The sequence below is a fragment of the Colias philodice genome, chromosome 29 (assembly GCF_061535455.1).
Source record: "Colias philodice isolate Cphi_HAF_F1 chromosome 29, ilColPhil1 Martin Lab GWU primary, whole genome shotgun sequence".
Classification (NCBI taxonomy): domain Eukaryota; kingdom Metazoa; phylum Arthropoda; class Insecta; order Lepidoptera; family Pieridae; genus Colias; species Colias philodice.
This window is the reverse complement of record NC_143114.1, coordinates 1,762,965-1,770,536: the sequence shown is the minus strand read 5'-3', so window position 1 is coordinate 1,770,536 and position 7,572 is coordinate 1,762,965. Positions and strand designations below refer to the sequence as shown.

The following is a 7,572-nucleotide window of genomic DNA, read 5'->3' as shown; positions in this document are numbered from 1 at the left end:
AGATGTCCAAAAAATGACCCAGAATCGACAGGAATGAAATGTGTACCAATCAATGGATTGATAATTAAATATATTATAATTTAGCAAAAGCGGTAATCCTGAAATCCTTATAGTATAGGAGCTAGGAGCAAAATAACATAAGTAAGAAATTCCTTTAAAAAATAAAAAAATAAGTTTACGTCATGTTGTAGCTTAATATGACGTTATAATAATATTGTATCACTTGTGTTATACATGATAATTATCATCAACACATTTTAAAAGCAACAGCAACATAATAACGTCATGTTCGATCACAACATAACTGACTAATGATTCCGTTTTTAGTAGTTTTTATTTTGGTTCAAGATATTACAATTGCTATAGTACTGTGTGTATTATTGGTGCCTAATTCTGTGGCTAAGGAATGGAAATAAAAAATAATAATAGGTATAGTGTAGGAGTTAAAAGACAATAGAACTGAATAAAAAATCATTTGAAAATTATTATGATGTGGATGAGATTATTGTTGTTATTATAATTTTAATTTTTAATTGATTAATTGCTTTTGCTTGTACATTCATGTGTAACACAATTTGTTGTAGATTCGAATGTAGTTAATGTAGTTTCGTGTGTAAATAAAATGTAGATAGGTAGATTATAATATCATTAACACTTAACAAAATTAGACCTAATTATAAAAATATATGAATAACAACGATATTCTAATATACCACATAACGAGTTTTTATTATTTTCAAACGATTTTTCACTTTGTTTTTTGGCTCTTAGCTCCTATAGGTACTATACAGTTTTTTTTCAATCTTTAGCCATAGAATTACCAATAATACATAATATAGTACTATAACAATCGTAGTATCTATAAACTAAAAGAACAAAACTACAAAATAGAGAGTTTTTGCTATGTGGCTTGTAAAATATGATATTTATTATGTGTAACACAAGTGATAAAACATTATAACATCGTCATATTAAGCCACAACATAACGGAAACTTATGTATATTATGTTTTTTAAGGAATTTCTTAGTTATTTTATTTTGCTCCTAGCTCCTATACTATAACGATTTCATCGTTGCCCCCTTGGTAATATTATATTATACTTCAATGCCAATCCATTGGTACACGTTTCATTCCTGTCGATTCTGGGTTTTTGGTTCATACATTTTTGGACATGTCCTTTGATGTAAGAGTCAGGCAAAATTAAATAAAGCATTATTTATATGCAAAATCGAATACTTGAAAAATACAGTAATAAAATCGATTCTGACAAACAGATGAGAGAGAGAGAAAGAGTTCTTAAAGAAATTGGTTGTCTGTAAAGTCGGTTTACTGACGATAGTTGAACGTGACAACGTCCGATTGTGCTTCTTTGTCGCTCGTTCCGCGCTCTCGCTCGCACTTCAAGCGCCTCAGAACGAGGTAACGCCGCATGAGTCATTTTTTTCGTGCGTGCAGCCGGCTCTATCGAATTATAAGACGTTGTCTCGTCAAAATCTATATACTAATTATATAAAGCCAAAGTTCTGTTTCAACGCGCTAATATCAGGAACTAGTTAACCGATTTCATAAATTATTTCGCCGTTGGATAGGTTATATATATTATATGTAACATGGACGAACCCGTTATTGACCACTAATTTATAGAAAGTTCGTCCAAACATAGTAAGATTTCTAAAATTGAAAGTGTTTTTAATGTAACACATACACCTTTGCACCTAACACCTTGGTCGAGTAGTTTTTTTACACCTTCAAAAACTGCACGTGAATATGTCTATAGAGAAATTTCGTAGTCAAATGTTAAAGAAAAATATCATACATTATGGTTATTGAGGCATTTAAAAAACAATTTAATAGACTAAACTCTATATTATAGCCAATTATAATAATTTCAAATAGTGAGTTTCATAAATAATTGTATTATTAATTTTAAATGCCTCAGTAAGGGGCTATCCATTAATCACGAGAGGCTCTCAGGCATCAAACCAAGAGTTTTACAAATAAATAAAAAATGATTATTTGCAAGTATGGAAAATAGTTTGCAAGTATAAACACGTCATGTAGGGGGTTGCCTTATACCTCACCACCACCAAAAATCATAAGTGATTAATGGACGCCCCCTAATTTATAATGTTATATTTGTTATCTGTATCATTCCCGTATTACAAATATATTGTTAGTCGGAAAAAATATATGTAAAATACGATTATGTTTCGTTTATTTTTCATTTATTACAGAATATTTAATAACTATAATATGCTAAGAATTGTCTAGAATATAATCACCTGTGTAACATTATTAAAAACTTCAAGCAATAAAACAAATCCATACTAATATTATAAATGCGAAAGTAACTCTGTCTGTCTGTCTGTTACTCAATCACGCCTTTACTACTGAACCAATTTGCATGAAATTTGGTATAGAGATATTTTGATACGCGAGAAAGGACATAGGATAGGTTTTATCCCGGAAATCCTAGGGGAACGGGTTTTTCTTTGAAAACGCGGGCGAAGCCGCGGGCGGAAAGCTAGTTTCATATATTTATAGATTCAGTAAAAGAAAGTAGGTAATTCTTGTAGACTCGGCTTTTTATTGTATTTTTATTTAACTGACATTGAACTGACTTTTTCCCCTCTTAAAAATCAATGTTAACTTTCAAAATGGCGGAGAAAAATGACATTTTGACAGTGACAGTTTAAGATCAAATTCCGTAAAATGGGGTGAATAGAAACGTTTTCAACTTTTGAATCCAAATTTAAAAATGTTTTAACATGTTATGAAGATAAAAGTTGTTTAACATTATTTGTTAAAGAGTAATAATTACTTTTCCCCAAATCCGCAAATTATACAAATTTAGCTGCCGTTTATAATAAGCTATATTAGTTGGTATTTTTGGAAGTGGATGGGTTTTTTGCATGTCAAAAGTAAGTGTTTCTACAGTATCTCTTTCCAAAGCCAAACTCAGATCGGCTTTCATTTTATTTCTAAGCTCTGCAGCTTTATTAATATGCAAATCTCGTTGCTTCTTAGCTTCTTCCGCATGTACGCTTGTTAAGGATTTTATTTTAGCTGCAAAAGTATCACAAGTTTTACATGTGTCACTTTTTGGGGCTTTAAATCTGAGATTAAATTTTTCATAAAATATTTTCTTATATGTTGCAAGACTCGGTAAGTCTTCATTTGTCGGATATTTAGCATTAAATAAATCATACATTTTTAATAGGTTGAGTTCAGTATTCAAATTACGACTATCAGTCTTGCCCCTACAATAATTATGGCTAACATATTTGGGAAACAAATCAATATGGTCAACTATTCTTTTAATATTATCATTTATCTTCACTGATTTTATTTTTGCCACCACAAGCAGTTCCCCTTTTATTTTTTTTCTGCATCGCTACATTGATTCTACTTTGAAAAATGGTACAATACCCGTCTTTTTAAAACCAGATTTTAAATTTGAAACTGCATTATCCTGAATCGTTTCCATCAAGAGTTTTAATAATGGTGGAAAACACCCTTTTGGCACACATATCTCGTTATAACCATCGGTTTTCTTCCATTTGTGAGGAATCTCCCGCCAAGCTATTTTCATTGGTCTGAAAAAAGCTACATCTTCTGCGTTAAATGAGTGACGTTTGCTGGCAAAAACACAAAATCGATTTGTTTTTCTTTGCACAGCTTAACCCCAAGTCTGTCAAGATACATTTTAATAATATATCTCAAGTCTAGAGAGTCTATTGGGTAGCCCCATTCGGCACAAACGTATATATTCGATAATAAAAAGGTTTCAAGCGAAAGAGCTCGCTGTCCACCTTGTTGTTTTGGAGCCCTTTACTATGGCGGCACAACACAGACGGGTACTTTGCAGCTAATTTTTTATTAATGAGTCAATGCCCGTAAGACACTTCTCCACTGCTTCGTTAATGGTTGCTAGATCATATCTTATACAACGTTTGCCTCCTGGTTCCGGCTTATAGACGTGCGGCATTGTGGAAACAATCTGGAAAAAGGTAAACAGTTTCAGGACAATGCATTATAGGTAAGTTATAATTTTCCGTAAGGCTTAAAAAAATGATTGGCAGCCCTAGCGATGTCATTTTCAATCGCCCCATTTGCATTACTTTTCACCCCTCAAGCGTTTCTATTTAGTCTTTACTCGTTTTTATTAGCCCCATACTTCGATTCTATTAACCCCACAGACGACTTCTTTTCACCCCAAAATAACTCATCTCGTAGAAAGGCATGTGACGTTGTTTTCATGTCTTTGAAAACGAAACTAGGAGTTTGCGTGTGACGAGAGGCTGCGATTTGACGTAAATTGGCCATTCTTTGTTTTAAATTGTCGAAACAAAATCAGCAGCATCAAATATGGTGTCAGTATCGGCAGCTGGCATAAGAAGCTCGCCAGGAAGACGCAGAGGTTCGCCATACAGCATTTCGGCTGCAGTGGCTCCTATATCTTCTTTAAACGCGGCACGCATGCCTAAAAGAACCAACGGTACAGAGCGGACCCATGTGTCACTGTGGCACATAAGAGAGGCCTTAAGTTGCCGGTGAACTTGCTCAATCATGCCGTTAGCGCAAGGATGGTAAGCTGTTGTTCTAATGCGTTCTGTGGCAAATCACTGCATCAGTCGACGAAAAAGATCGGACTCAAATTGCGTTCCCTGATCCGTCGTGATGATGGAAGGGACACCGAAACGTGATACCCATTCTCTTGTGAAGGTCTCAACAACCTCATCCGCAGTTATGGTGCGCATTGGCCAGACCTCTGGCCACCTGGTGACTCTATCAATTGCCGTTAAACAATATCGATACCCGTCACATGTTGTTTAGGGGCCAATAATGTCGATATGGACGTGGCGGCACCGACCAGGTGGAAGATTAAAATCTCCAAGTGGAGCAGAATTGTGGCGCGACACTTTGGCACGTTGACATGCCTCGCAAGTGCGAGCCCACTCCTTGCAATCTTTGTTAACCGAAGGCCAGACGTACCGCTCGGTACCGCTCAGACTCATTGACAGTGGCTCTACCACTGGGATGGCTTTAATTGTGAAATTTAGCGAAAATTATACGTCGTAAGTGGCTGGTTAAGTTGCGAAGGAGGAAGCTTCTCCCGGCGCTGAACGAACGCGTACAACAAAGGCTTATGATCTGTAAAAATAGTACAGTGCTGAACTTCTAAAATATGGCGGAAGTGTTGTACGCTTACACTGCTAAAAGTTCTCTGTAGTAAGCAGGCCATTGCGACTGTGGCGGAGTGAGTTTCTTGCTAAAGAAAGCTAGAGGAACCCACTCGCCTTTGTCTTGTTTGTGCAAACAGGCGCCGATATGCACGCTAGAGGCATCGGTGAAAAGCCCAAGTGCCGCATCAGCGATGGGGTGCTGAAGTAGCGTGGCATCGCATAAACTTTTTTTGCAGGCATTAAATTGACCCAACAGCTCAGGAGACCAAGGGAAAGGTTTTGCGCCTTTACCGTTAGTAGCCACTATCGCGGTTATTAACGGAGCCTGAAAACGTGCAGCTTGTGGAATGAAACGGCGATAGAAGTTTATCATCCCAAGAAATCTCCGCATCCCTTGCACGGTTTCTGGTGGTGGAAAATCCAGCAGATTTTGAATGCGATCATGTGGCGGACGTGCCTTCGGCATTATCCCAGAAAAAACCGGCCAAGTGCGAGTCGGACTCGCGCACCGAGGGTTCCGTACAAACCTGCAAGGTTTACAAAGTACAATTTATGGTTTTCGTAATTTTTCCTTTATCTATGCTATAAGACGTTGCTTCGTACCAAATTTCACGATTCTGAGTTCACGGGAAGCACCCTGTAGGTTTTGATTCCCTTGCAAGTGTCGAAAATTTGCGGCATAAACGGCTGTATCTTTTGATTGCGTTGGCTTAGAAGTTTGATTTTTTCACAGCTTCAAGGGACAGTAGACCTGAGTAATTGATATAAATTTCAGCTTCATACCTCCACGTGTTCCTGAGAAAAAGGGTCTTGACAGACGGACGGACGGACGGACGGACAGACGGACAACAAAGTGATCCTATAAGGGTTCCGTTTTTTCCTTTTGAGGTACGGAACCCTAAAAACGACCTCGCCAACACCAAACACGCATCTAGAGGGGTATATTACAACTCCATATTTCTGAAAACGTCGGAAAAGAATGCGAAGATGTTCCTTATGCTTTTCTTCATTAAGTGAGAACACCAGCACGTCGTCGATGTACGGGAAAACGAAATCGAGACCTCGTGTGACCTCATCGATAAAACGTTTGTCACAATGAGTCTAGTTAACAGGAGACAATCACCGAGCAAGTGTGAGACAATGAAATTGGCTACGTATTAACTGCGTAGTGCGTATTGACTCCCTAGTGAAAATTAACGGTCCAATCCCAGTCGAAATTCGGCCAAGTGCTTCCGTTTCGGAACGCCACAGGTAATAAAATAAAGATAATATAAGTGGTAACGCCACACTCTGACTTACCCTCTTATAAATTCTATTCACCCCGTTTTACGGTTATCTATGTTAAAATATCGACCATTTTTTTTTCATATTTAATATCTCATATTTAACATTATATGTATATGCAATTCAATATAATTCTTTTATAAAATTTTATTTAAATTTAGATTAACCTGAACTATTGCTGTCCTTGTCACCCACGCGTGTTAAGTACTAGTTAGAGTGAGATAGATGCTAGTTCTATATTTTAGTTGTAGATACAAAATTAATTAGGGAATCGTCTATCAGGGTTGCCACCTAATAGAATTTGCCAAAATTTTATGTTTTGATTTTGTATAAATCAATTCCCAAAGAATTGTTTGTTTCATTTAAATTGAGAGACGCATAATGTATTTAATGCCATCGTTAACTTGAGATTTATCGAAATTGTAATTCAAACCTCTTTTTTTCCAAATTATCACTACGCAACAATAAAATGTCCCTCTCGTACTAATGCGCTACTCTTGAAAATTACGCAACGGAATTTAATGACGTTTTTTTTTCAATAGATAGCTTGATTCTCTAGAAAGGTTTATAATTCCATAGTAATAATAGAAAGCTAGGTTAATTATATAAATATGAAAAAAATGTCAGATTAAATGGATATTTGTCATAGGTGGCAACCCTTATTCACCTTATATAAGGCACGTATATGGAGCATTGTAAATTGAACCTTATATGCCAATGTTTTTGTTTTGAAATGGTTTGTTAACGATCATCGAATGTACGGGCGGTGGTTACTGTGTTATATATTTATTTTATGTTTAAGAATTCGTTACTTGAATAAAATTTACCCAATATATTTGTTTGTGTTTTATTAGGGAGTGTGACCCTCATGTTCCAGAAAATATTTAAATTTTGAATTAGTAATTACTAAATTGTTTACACTAATCAAATACTGAAGTTCTTTATGTAGAACAGAAATATCTAAAAATCCATACTAATATTATAAATGCGAAAGTAACTCTGTCTGTCTGTCTGTTACTCAATCACGCCTAAACTACTGAACCAATTTTCATGAAATTTGGTATGGAGATATTTTGATACCCGAGAAAGGACATAGGCTAC

General features: G+C 35.9%; 1 long non-coding RNA gene across 1 annotated transcript; it reads left to right on the top strand.

The window, feature by feature from the left end:
• The first annotated feature begins 3,687 nt into the window (after positions 1–3,687).
• LOC149475756 (uncharacterized) lies at positions 3,688–7,304 on the top strand. Its single transcript, XR_016318021.1, has 2 exons — positions 3,688–3,920; positions 4,282–7,304. It is a non-coding gene; the product is annotated as an uncharacterized LOC149475756 (long non-coding RNA).
• The last annotated feature ends 268 nt before the right edge of the window (positions 7,305–7,572 follow it).